The sequence below is a fragment of the Erinaceus europaeus genome, chromosome 3 (assembly GCF_950295315.1).
Source record: "Erinaceus europaeus chromosome 3, mEriEur2.1, whole genome shotgun sequence".
In the NCBI taxonomy this organism is placed as follows: domain Eukaryota; kingdom Metazoa; phylum Chordata; class Mammalia; order Eulipotyphla; family Erinaceidae; genus Erinaceus; species Erinaceus europaeus.
Genome location: NC_080164.1, coordinates 172,376,673 through 172,388,906, shown reverse-complemented (window position 1 = coordinate 172,388,906; position 12,234 = coordinate 172,376,673). Strand labels below are relative to the sequence as shown.

Below are 12,234 nucleotides of genomic sequence, written 5' to 3'. Positions count from 1 at the left end.
CAGAACTTGGTATATAGAAATGACAATCAGTATCAACAGAAAGCATGTAGTTAGAGCATATGTGCTACATATGAAAATCTCAAAATCTGTAGGTTATTGGCAAGTCTGTAATTAGCAGACGCTGCCGGAAGTTGCAAAGTATCATTTTTCATAATGTTGAAGCAATGTCCTTGCCACAAACTAAGTGTGTGAAGACACTCTGTCAAGGATGATATTGACTATGTTCCCCAGTCAACCACACTAAGAGGAAACAAATGGAAAATTAGCAAATATCTGACCAAGGAGGGTATTTTTTCCCCTATAGAAGTTAAGCTGTATTACTGTTTAATAGTCTTACATATATACATATTTATTATTTTATTCAAATGGAATTTATGGTAATGCATATATAATATACATTAACAATGATGATTGCTGTAGATCTCTGGAAACACAGAGGAATATGGGAAGAAGATTCTGCTCTCTAAAGTCTAGGCATCTTTATTGATAATAGCTTTGATTTTACTGCATATGTGGTCAGTTTCTTTTATGAGACTCTGAGCTCCTGAAGGAATATTTCTATTTGCTAGTTGACTCATTTATTTTAAAAAAAATCATCGAGTACCTTCCCTATAATAGGAACTGTCTCAGGTGCTTAAATAACAGTGAATAAACAAGACAAAATTTTCTCCTTTCATTTTTTTAATTATAGTTGGGAAGAAATAATAACAACAACAATAATAAATGGCAAATGATAAAGTTTGCTAGAGGGCAGAGATAGGGCCTAGAGCTTTCTATCATCAGGCAGAGGTGGAAAGTGTTATAAGGAAAACATAATCATAAAATATAACTTTCAGAAAGGACTGAATTATATTTGAATAAAAATATTTTCAAAAATGCCTTTTCCTTCTTTAGTTATTAACAGTACAGTGTTTTATATATACATACATGTTTGCACTGATACATATTTTTCTGAGCAACTAATCTTATTAATTCATTACTCTTAGCGTACCAACACTTTTTGAACATCAGGAAACAAAATAATACAAAAGAATTTTTTTTTAAAAAAGGAAGTGTGCCAATCAGTAAAGGCATTTAAGATGGTGATACAGCGGAATGCAAATACAATGATTTCTACCAGTGGGAAAGATTTCCTCTTTCCAAGCTTAAGATTACTGCAAACAATCCTCCTCGTCTTGACTGGCCCCTATTCCTGACCCTGAGTATTTCAATAGTGGGATGTGCATGTAACCATTTATCGCAATGTCTGTTTCTGTTATTAAGAAATGCCATTCTATGTAAATGTCAGGTTTCAGAAGCGGTGAGTGATGGATCTTGAATTATGAATTCAATAAATAATGATGATGGTAATAGAAGGAGTAATTATACCAGAATGAGAATTGGGCTTAAATCCCCCCTCCCTTTTGGCAGTAGAACTGATAAAACCATCACTACCACTACCACCACCACCACCATCCACCACGACAACAACACCCTTACATTTCCCAGGACTCTGCATGGGAACAGAGGCTGCAGCTGCATAATTCACAATACTGTTGTTCAGTTTCCATCTTGTACTTTTGAATTATGGACAGTTTTTTTTTTTCACCCTGTATCTTAAGCCTGTGTCTGCCTGGCAGAGACATACAGCTTATAATGTTTCCACAGATGGTGTCTTCCCATGATACAGTGACTGTGACAAAAATCATAGACACTCTGATCCTGTCTTGGTCTCCTTTGTTGCAGTGGAAGTGAATTGATGAGTAGTGATTTGGGGCTGAGACCAGGATGTACTATCCTTACTAGTTGTGGATGTGAAATTTAGTAGTTGGCATGACTATATTTTTAGGGGACTTATAGCTTATGAACACCTAGACACACACACACACACACATATACACACCCCACTCTGTATTTTCACATTTACTACTGAAGAAACAAAACACTGGATAATTTTTCTTAAAATTCTAGTGATAGAGACTGGTGGCACACCTGGTTGAGCACTTATGTTAAAATATGCAAGGACCCAGGTTCAACCCCCCCCCCTCCGGTCCCTACCTGCAAGAGGAAAACTTCATGAGTAGGGAGGTAGTGTTGAAGGTATCCCTGTCTCTCCCTCTCTCTCTCCCACTCCTCTCAATTTCTCATTGTGTCTATCCAATAAACAATAAATAAAAAAATATTTAAAAAATCTCTACTGATTAGTCTTGTTGAAACTTGCTTCCAAGTCACACCAATACCTATCAATTTTGCAACTATTTTCAATTTGTAATGTCTCACCTTTGAGAAGGACAACAAGGGGGACCAGGGTGACAGTTCCCATGGTCAGGCATGCATTTTACCATGGTCATGACCCAGATTTGAGTCCCAGCGTAGTATCAAAGCATTACAGCACCTGGGGAAGTTCAGTGACTATGGTTTCTCCATCTCTGTGCTTCTTCCTGCCTGATGTAAAAAGAGCAAACATATCCTCCTGGGAGTGGTGAGATTTTTTTTTTTTTTTTTGGCGTGTAAAGCCTAGACATTGCAAAAGAGGGGGAAAAGCAGCATAATTTGGTGAGTGGAAATAAGGTGAAAATATGTATACTTAGACTTGAAGACAGAACACCACTGGGCCTTTTCTCTTTCTGACTGACCTATTTGGTGTTATCTGATTACTTAATAAATAGTCACCTTCTCTGTCAGTTTACTGAGAAGGTATTTGGTTTTGTTGGAAACATCTAACTGATCTAAGGACAAATAGAGTCAATGTGACTCTACTTCAAACTTTTTGCAGAAGACATTTTTTTCTCATAAAATAATTCTAAGCCTGTCTGCCAGTCTCTCTGTTTTCTTCTCTCTCACTGACTCTGTCTTTCTTAGCTAGCTCTGCCTCTCTCTTCCTTAATCTTTGTCATTTTCTTATCTCTCTGTCTCCTTGTTCTTGTTCATCTGTATTTCTCTTGCTCTGTGTCTCTCATTGTGTGTTAGTCCTTTGATATGTTTTGTTTTGTATCTCTCTCTGATTTTCTCTGTCCCTCTTTCTCTGCCTCTGATTCAGTTGTTCAATCAAAGCAGATTCACATTTGATCCTTATACGTCAGATACTGTGCCTTACAACATGTTCAGAGGCTCAGCTGTGTACAGCATAATCATTGCATTTTATTGCTATACAAATACTGAATAAATGTGACAGCATAAAGGAACTTTGAGGGTATTAGGCCAAGTGAAATTAACCAATCACACGAATTTACTTACATGTGGCATCTTAAAGAGTCATGTCCACAGAAGCATGAATATTGTGCTTTAAAAATGTGCTTTGGAGTTAGGTCTTGTGTTAGCTATTCTCACCAATACGAAAAAGTAAGTCATTCGAGACATGTTAATTGTAACATCTGGGGAGTTGGGCTGGTAGCGCAGAGGGCTAAGCCTATGTGGCGCAAAGTGCAAGAACCGCCATAAAGATCCTGGTTCGAAACCCCGGTTCCCCACCAGAGTCGCTTCACAGGCGATGAAGCAGGTCTGCAGGTGTCTATCTTTTTCTCCCCCTCTCTGTCTTCCCTTCCTCTCTCCATTTCTCTCTGTCCTATCTAAAATGAAGACATCAATAAAAACAACAATAGTAACTACAACATAAATGAACAACAAGGGAAACAAAAGGGAAAATAAATAAATATAAAAAGTTGTAACATTTGTAGTAGAAAAAAATACTTGTAGCTTTAGAATCAAAAGGAACTGATTTAGATCTCAGTTCTGTCTCTTTGTTATCTGTCAGGCACTTGAGAAGTAACTTAACCTTATTGGACCTCTTTGATCTCACCCATATGATGGGACTAGTGATAATGTCATTCTTCCATGTCTCTATAGGGCACAAAGGTAGTTTAAATGAAGTTACTTATATTCAGTGTAGGCTAATGCTCTCTGCCCCTACACTTTGAGTATTGGAAGAAATGCATCCACACTTCATCATTTAAATTAAATAAGAAATATTTCAGTAATGACAGTTATATTTTCTTGACATAGTAGCAATTAAAGCCTCTGATATATTCAAATCTCGATCTTGAATGTTGTCTCTATACAATTTAAGTAACTATGAAACCTAAACTCCTCTTTCTCTCTTTGTTTCTTTTTTCCTCTTTCTTTTTGTCATCAGGTTTTACTGCTCTGGGTCAATACTTTCAAATATAAAGAGAATCAGAGAGACAGACGGAGAGACGAAAAGGTACCATTGCACTGAAGCCTCCTCAAGTATGGCAGGGAACATACTGAAGCCTGGGTCTCAAGCATTTTTACTGTTCTGCTCCTTTTCATCAAGCTAAAATAAGTTACATAGAGATCCAAATAATTTTTAATAATCAAGCATTGTCAGTTTACATTTCCTTTGGGATAAGCCAGTCACATATTTAAACTCAGAGAGCTATTTACTGTTTAATGAGGGTGATCCTTCTGGTGATAGAAAGATACAGATATAAATCTGAATGGAGTTTTCGTCAGACTTGGTATTGTAAAGTTCATTTTTCTTGTTAGTGCTTATTATGTAATTAATTTTCCTGCCCCTTTCCTCATTGGATGAACATGAACTTTTTTTTTTGTAGCCTAGACTCATCTATTCACTTTATCATCTGCCAGTTACCTGACTACTGCCCTTCTAAAACATACTTGCAAAGACCTACAAGAACCATCTCCTTTATTTAATCTTGGATATCATAGTTCGATTAATAACTCTGACTTTCCTTTGTAATGGAATTAGCAGAAAGTGAAGAGTATCTGAGCAAAAGAGTAATCATTGACACTAACATAGATTCTGTTTGTGAACTATTCCTTCGAAACCTTCTAGGCACTGGCAAAAACAAAATTAGACCCTGATCTCATGAAACATCCAATCAAATGGGAAGTTAAATGGAAACAAATGATTAAAGGATAAAACAAGAATGCCCTCTAAATTTGAACATGATCTTGCCCCAAGGAAAGATGCCGTTAAGGAATGCCTCAAATACAGTACTCTACCCACAACAAGAAGAACTATTTATGCTTTTCTTCAGCATTATGTACTGCACTACTAATGGTTCCAATAAATAATTAAACTGTTCCACTAACTGGGTGTGTCAAATTGTGTAACCTTCAGCTACAGGATAGTACTCTCACGCTGAGAAGTAGTTCTAATTTTATTCCTCATGCCTCAGTTAGATTTTTTAAAAAAATATATACTGTATAATATAGAAATAGTATTGGAAACTTTTTGAACTGCACTCCTTTGCTAGAGATGGTACCACTAACTCCGTTTTATGTAGGACATTCATCAAATTCCTGGTGGTATTAAAAAAATAATATTGCCACTGAAGAGAAAGCTGCACTAGGAGATCCAATTTCTTCATCTGAAAAATGGAGGTAATAACTGATGGCACTTACTAATCTAAAGGAAGTTAAGAGATGAATGAAGTAATTGCTTTTGCCAACTTTTTCAACTGCTAGAAGAAATCACATATAATCCATTAAAACTTTCAATATGAAACTCAACCTTTCTACACTGTTGTCACCATATTCAATCTCCATCTTTCAAAATTGTATCCATCTTTCAAAAATGTATTTATATTATAAAATAAATTGTTCAGCAACTTAACCAATAAATATTTATTTAGTACATTTAAGGTCTACCTTATGCTATGTACTTGGGATAAAAATCTAAAGCAACATTTAATAAAGTGAAAGTGCTTGCATTTATTTGAGAGAGAGAGAGAGAGAGAGAGAGAGAGAGAGAGAGAGAGAGTGCCTATAGCACAGAAGATCCCTAGCTCCTTCAATTTGGTGGGGGCTGAGTTCCAACCTGGGTTGCACACATGACAAAGCATCACACTATCCAAGTGAGTTATTTTTCAAGCCCACCCATTTACATTTTGTTAGTAGTAGTTACTTAGCCCTGGTTGCTCATTAGATTGGACGAGGAAGATAGCTCAACTTGCTATAGCATACCTGAGACTTTAGAGGGCAAAAATTCTATCTTTGGCACCAACATACACCAGAGCTGAACATCTCTCTCATCTCTCTCTCATAAAAGATAAATAAATATTTAGAATCATCAGAATGATTTAAAAATGAACCTTGTATGATTATTCCAGACCAACTGTATCAGGTAACTCAAGTAACTGTGAAGCCAAATTTGAAAAACCCTTTTTCCTTTCTCCATCCAATCATATTCCTGAGATGTTTCCTAAGAACTGTAACTTTATAGTATAGCAAACAGCATTGGGTTGAGCAGTAACTCCTCAAAATCCATGTTCATGCTAAACATAATGAAACCTTAGCTGGAAATAGATCTAGTCTTTGAAAGAATGGACTATCAACCTCAATCAACTCTTTATTTATGAGAGAGGTTACATACATACATACACACACACACACACACACACACACACACACGTACACACACACACACACGAGAGAGAGAGAGAGAGAGAGGGAGGGAGAGAGAGGGAGAGAGAGGGAGAAAGAGAGAGAGAGAGAAGATGGAGGTAGAAATTAGTGAGAGATACAACTACAAGCCCTTAATTATGGCCAGAAACCTCTGGAAACTAGAAGGTGTTAGCTATGATACAAACTCCTTTTCAGAACCTCCAGAAAGAATATACCATATGGTACCTTAACTTCAGATTATTGGTTTCCTATAATATGAGAGAAATATATACATACCTATTTCTAAGCTATTAAGAATGATGAATTCATGTTCTTCACCTTTTCTTTCTTTCTTTTTTTTTTTTTGGATGGAGCTTGAAAGAATCCTATTAAGTGAGATAAGCCAGAAAGAAAAGGATGAATATGGGATGATCTCACTCATGAACAGAAGCTGAGAAATAAGAACAGAAAGGGAAACACAAAGCAGAGATTGCATTGGAGTTTGGGGTATTGCTTTAAGACAAAGGATTCTGGGGACGGGGTTTGGGGAGAGATGTTGATGGGGATATGATGCTGGGGGAGATCCTGGTACATGATGGTGGAGCACAGCCCAGGCTGAGGATCAGAATGTTTTGCAGAAAGTTGAGAATTTTTACACAAGGACTAATAGCTGTTTCTACTATAAACCATTAATGACTCCAATAAAAAAGAGTAGAAAAGGGTTTTAGGGGTATGCGGATACTAAAGAATTATCATCTGAGGAGCAGGCCAGTTCATTCCAATGAGAAAGGTAGGGTCAGGAGAAACTAAGCTACCAACACCTTAATCTTTAAGTTCTTGCCTTGAAAACTATGAGAAAAATGATGTTTGATGGTGAAACCACCCAGCCTTTTATGTCAGCCCAAGTAAATGATACAATTAACCCTAAATTTTAGGTTACTGTCTGGATCACCATTAAGGATAAAGAGGGACACTATTAATCATGCTCTGAAGATAGCTAGTATAAACAGTGACTCTCCAGGTCCAGCAGGATGCTTGGTAGCCCTGTGCATAGTAATGTACTTTGTTTAACATGTAAGGCACTTTGTTTAACTTTATGTTTATTGCCTACAATTTCCACAGATAGTACATTTCTTGAGCTTGCATATATTTAAAAATAGTAATTGATTTATTTGAGAGACAGAGAAAGAGAGGGTGAGACAGAGAGAGAGAGAGAAGAGAAGAGGAGAGGAGAGGAGAGGAGAAGAGAAGAGAAGAGAAGAGAAGAGGAGAGGAGAGGAGAGGAGGAGAGGAGAGGAGAGGAGAGGAGGAGAGGAGAGGAGAGGAGAGGAGATGAGAGGAGGAGAGGAGAGGAGATGAGATGAGAGGAGGAGAGGAGAGGAGAGGAGATGAGAGGAGGAGAGGAGAGGAGAGGAGAGGAGATGAGAGGAGGAGAGGAGAGGAGAGGAGAGGAGAGGAGGAGAGGAGAGGAGGAGAGGAGAGGAGAGGAGAGGAGGAGAGGAGAGGAGAGGAGAGGAGATGAGAGGAGGAGAGGAGAGGAGAGGAGAGGAGATGAGAGGAGGAGAGGAGAGGAGAGGAGAGGAGAGGAGAGGAGGAGAGGAGAGGAGAGGAGAGGAGGAGAGGAGAGGAGGGGAGGGGAGAGGAGAGAAGAGAAGAGAAGAGAAGAGAAGAGAAGAGAAGAGAAGAGAAGAGAAGAGAAGAGAAGAGAAGAGAAGAGAAGAGAGGAGCACTGCTCAGCTTTGACATGTGTGAGTGCTGAATATGGGGTCTGAAGCATCAGGTATATAAATCTTGTGTTCTACTGTTGAAAGAGAAAGCAACTGTCTCAATGTGATTGCCAAACAGTTCACATCTATTCCAGGGAAGACAGGCTGCTGGGTCGTGGACTTTTTATCATACATTCTGTAAGAACTTGCAAACCAAGTATGATCGCTGTGTTACACTCAAAGAATTTAACCACTGGAGACAGCATAGTGGTTAATGCAACAGACTTTTATGTCTAATATAGCAGAGGTTATAAGGTCAATCCATAACATCGGCATAAGCCAGAGATAAACAGGAAGAGCTCAGGTTAGGGGGAAAAAAAAACATTTCAACATCATCTTGGAAGCTTTATGCCACTTTCCTTATTGTCATTTGCAACTAGCTATGGATTCAACATCAGGCCTACCTTTCTCTTCCTGAGGCAGGAAAGATGTTTGCATATTCTCAGCAGTCATAAAAATTAACAGTAATGCAGACTTCTAACTCCTCAAATCTTTTGAAATCCTCAATACTTATTAGCTTAAATAAAGTAGATGTTAAGGCACAAATAATGTCCACAAATTCCATCACTGTAGTTTCAGCATCTGTTCTTTCCAATTAAGCAGTGTGGGTGTAAAGATTCCTAATGTTTTAATCCTGTATTCTCAGCACTACAGAGGAATCAGGGGCAACAAATCAATGTCCCTAAGATGGATATGGGTATCTCTTCCTGCTAATTTGATTTTTAGTAACTAAATGCTTTAGGCTGACACACAATGTGAAATATTGTCCTTGAAAACAGGCAGCTGTGTCTGATGCTCAACATTTTTATTTATTACACTGAGCCAGGAAAATCCAAAGCTAAAATTTATCACAGCAGTAGAGGGGCTATATCCTGCTGAAGAAAATTAATTTCATACCAATTTAGTCGATGCTGCCTGGTATCCCTTTCATAAGAAACTTATCTTGACCATATCAAAATGTTGCTCTTTTGAGTCACATAAGAAGTTACATTTTGCATGCAAATTTGAAATAGTACCATATAAATAGAGTCTCCTATTATGTGCAAGTATTGAAGTAGTAGAACATTCGATTTTTATTACATTTGTCAATTTTGTGACCAGAATTTGCTGAGTGAGTAAATAATGAATACTTATAATAGAACCTTTGGTTATTCTTGTTGTTAGCCTTTTGAAAACAATTACATCAAGACCTCCAATTACTTGAGATTGTCAAGGACATGTACTGAAAATAAAACACAATTCCCTTATAATACACAGGAATCTGGCTTCATCCCAAAGACAGTGGGACTACAGTGTGAATCCTGAAAATTCTAACATCACTCAATTCACTTCTACAAACATCTGTTAAAACTTTAGACTCATTAAATGCCTCCCACCAGGTTCCAGATGCTAATATGATGCCAACCAGACTTCCCTGGGCAGAGGACCCCACCAATATGTCCTAGGGCCATCTCCCCAGAGCCCTGCTCCACTAGGGAAAGAGAGAGACAGGCTGGGAAAATGGATCAACCTGCCAACGTCCATGCTCAGTGGGGAAGCAACTACAGAAGCCAGACCTTCCACCTTCCGCACCCCATAATGACCCTGGGCCCATATTCCCAGAGAGATAAAGAATAGAAAAGCTATCAGGGGAGGGGATGGGATGTGGAGTTCTGGTGGTAGGAACTGTGTGGAGTTGCGACTCCTCTTATCCTATGGTTTTTCTCAGTATTTCCTTTTTATAAATAAAAATAATAAAAAAACCACTTCTGATGCTTTCTTCCCCTGGGGTGTAGGGGGTTATGGTAGGATATTATTGGTGAGAAGGTGAATTTATAAAAGAAAAGAATAAAAGGTGCCAGGCAGTGGCTCACTGGATTAAGCATTCACATTACAGTGTGCTAGGACCCAGGTTCAAACCCTAGATCCACAACTGCAGGGCAAAAACTTCATGAGTGGTGAAGAAGCAGGGCTCTAGGTGTCTCTCCCTCTTTCCCTTTCTGTCTCCTCCTCCCCTCTCAATTTTTCTCTGTCTCTAGCGAATAATAAATAAAATAAAGATATTAAAAATTTTAAAAAAACCTTTAAAATAAGTGAAATATCTAAGAAAAATGACCACTTTACTCTAGAGGTTGCCCCTGTGCCTACCTCTATCAGAATTCCTTACACTGTGTTTAATCTTTCACATTCTCTGACACTTCAGGTCCTCCATGAAATATCATATGGAACTACTTAGGAAATAAAAATAATCATCCTTTAGAAACTTGCAATGACTAAATGTAAAAAATAAACTTTTGTAAATATTGTCTTATTTGTAGTTTTTTTTTAAAAAATCTTTTTTCCCCCCTGATCCTGAAATCTGATATGCAGGTGGATCCAAGTTATTGTCTGGGGAGATGATGTCATGGTGGTAAAAGGACCAGAAAGCTGGATCTGAGAGGAGAGTACCTCCAAAATATGAGAAAGATGTATAACTATTGTTGACTGTAGACCCCACTGATTTGATCTGATCTGGGGCCCATAATCAGTTTATGAGCCTATGTAACCTCTGCATCCCTGTAGATCTGAGCTCACAGTCTGTGGTAATGAGTGGAACATTCCAAGCTGCCCCAATATCAGGACCCACCTTCCTCAGATGTATCATAGAGTATGTTGTCCAGCCTCCCTTCAGAGGATGGAACATTGTCTACTGTTGTTGATCCAAGTTGAGGGCAAGGTCCTATGGGGGCCCACAAAGAGGTCTATTTTGTTGTTCCTGATAGCAATGTGTCTTGGAGCCCTGATTCCCCAGAACCCCACCCCACTAGGGAAAGAGAGAGGAAGGCTGGGAATATGGATTGGCCTGTCAACAACCATGTTCAGTGGGGAAGCAATTAAAGAAGCCAGACCTTTCACCTTCTGCATCCCACAATGACCATGGGTCCATACTCCCAGAGGGTTAAAGAATAGGAAAGCTCTCAGGGGAGGGGATGGGATACAGAGCTCTGATGTTTAGAGTTGTATCCCTATTATCCTATGGTTTTGTGTTTCCTTTTTTAAATAAAAAATAAATTAATTAAAAAATAAAGTAATAAAAAAAGATTTCTTGTGTTACTATTTATTTATTGGATAGAGACAAAGGAAATTGAGAGGGAATGGGGAGGTAGAGGGGATATATATATATATATATATATATATATGTATAGAGAGAGAGAGAGAGAGAGAGAGAGGGAGAGAGAGAACTGTAGCACTGCTTCATTGCCTGTGAAGCTTCCCCCTGCAGTTGGAAACATGGGACTTGAACTCATGTCTTTGTACACTGAACCAGGCACAACACTACCCAGATACCTGTAAATACTGTCTTACATAAACTTCACATGAATTATTTGTCAATGAAAAAAACTGAATTCAGGAATGATTTTCAGCTTGTCTAAGATCACAAGTCTAAGAAATAATCAAATTTGTCTCTGGACCTGCTTTGTCTGAATAGTGAGGTTACATATCCACTATTTATGTTCCATCCATCTCTGTCTCTTCCAGTATATAAGCATGTACTACTGGCTGTGCAATGCATATGTGCTAAATGAATGAATTGGTGTTGGTTGACTTCCAAAGCAGAAGATTGCTTTTTATGAATAAATCATGAATCTTTCAAGGGTTCATCAAACAAAACATTTAACATTGCATTGGCACAATCTTGAAATTCCAGCAAATGTCTGTGTCTTAGAGACAAGTTCAGAGGGCTGGGTCTTGATAACTGGTAGAACTGGCCCTTAATTAGTAGTGTGGGGTAGGCACAGGAGTGGAGGGAGGTAGTGGTGGTAAGAAAGCCAGGGTTGTCAACAAACCTTTATAGCCCAAAGATAAGTGACACTCTGATCATAAAAATGAGTGCTGCAGAGTTATTAAATTGAGATAAGAAATCTTAACAGAGAAAAAAGCAATATTGTGCTTGTAAGCTAAAATCTCAGAGGAAGCTTAAACAAAATGGCTTCCTGGGTAAGGGAAAATTATGAGTACTATCTTATAACCTTTATGAGTAAAGGCATTGAATTCAACATGACCTCATGAACACATGTTCATAAACCAGAGCAGGGCACTTTGTCTGATAGGTGTTGTATAGACAAGTCTGATCCACGGTTCATGCGGCCTTCAAGGAATC

At 38.3% G+C, this 12,234-nt stretch overlaps 1 protein-coding gene across 3 annotated transcripts in view; it reads right to left on the bottom strand.

Annotated features, from left to right (window-relative positions):
* KCNIP4 (potassium voltage-gated channel interacting protein 4) overlaps positions 1 to 12,234 on the bottom strand; it is a 605,188-nt gene that overhangs the window by 179,556 nt on the left and 413,398 nt on the right. The gene's annotated exons all lie outside the window — the stretch shown is intronic.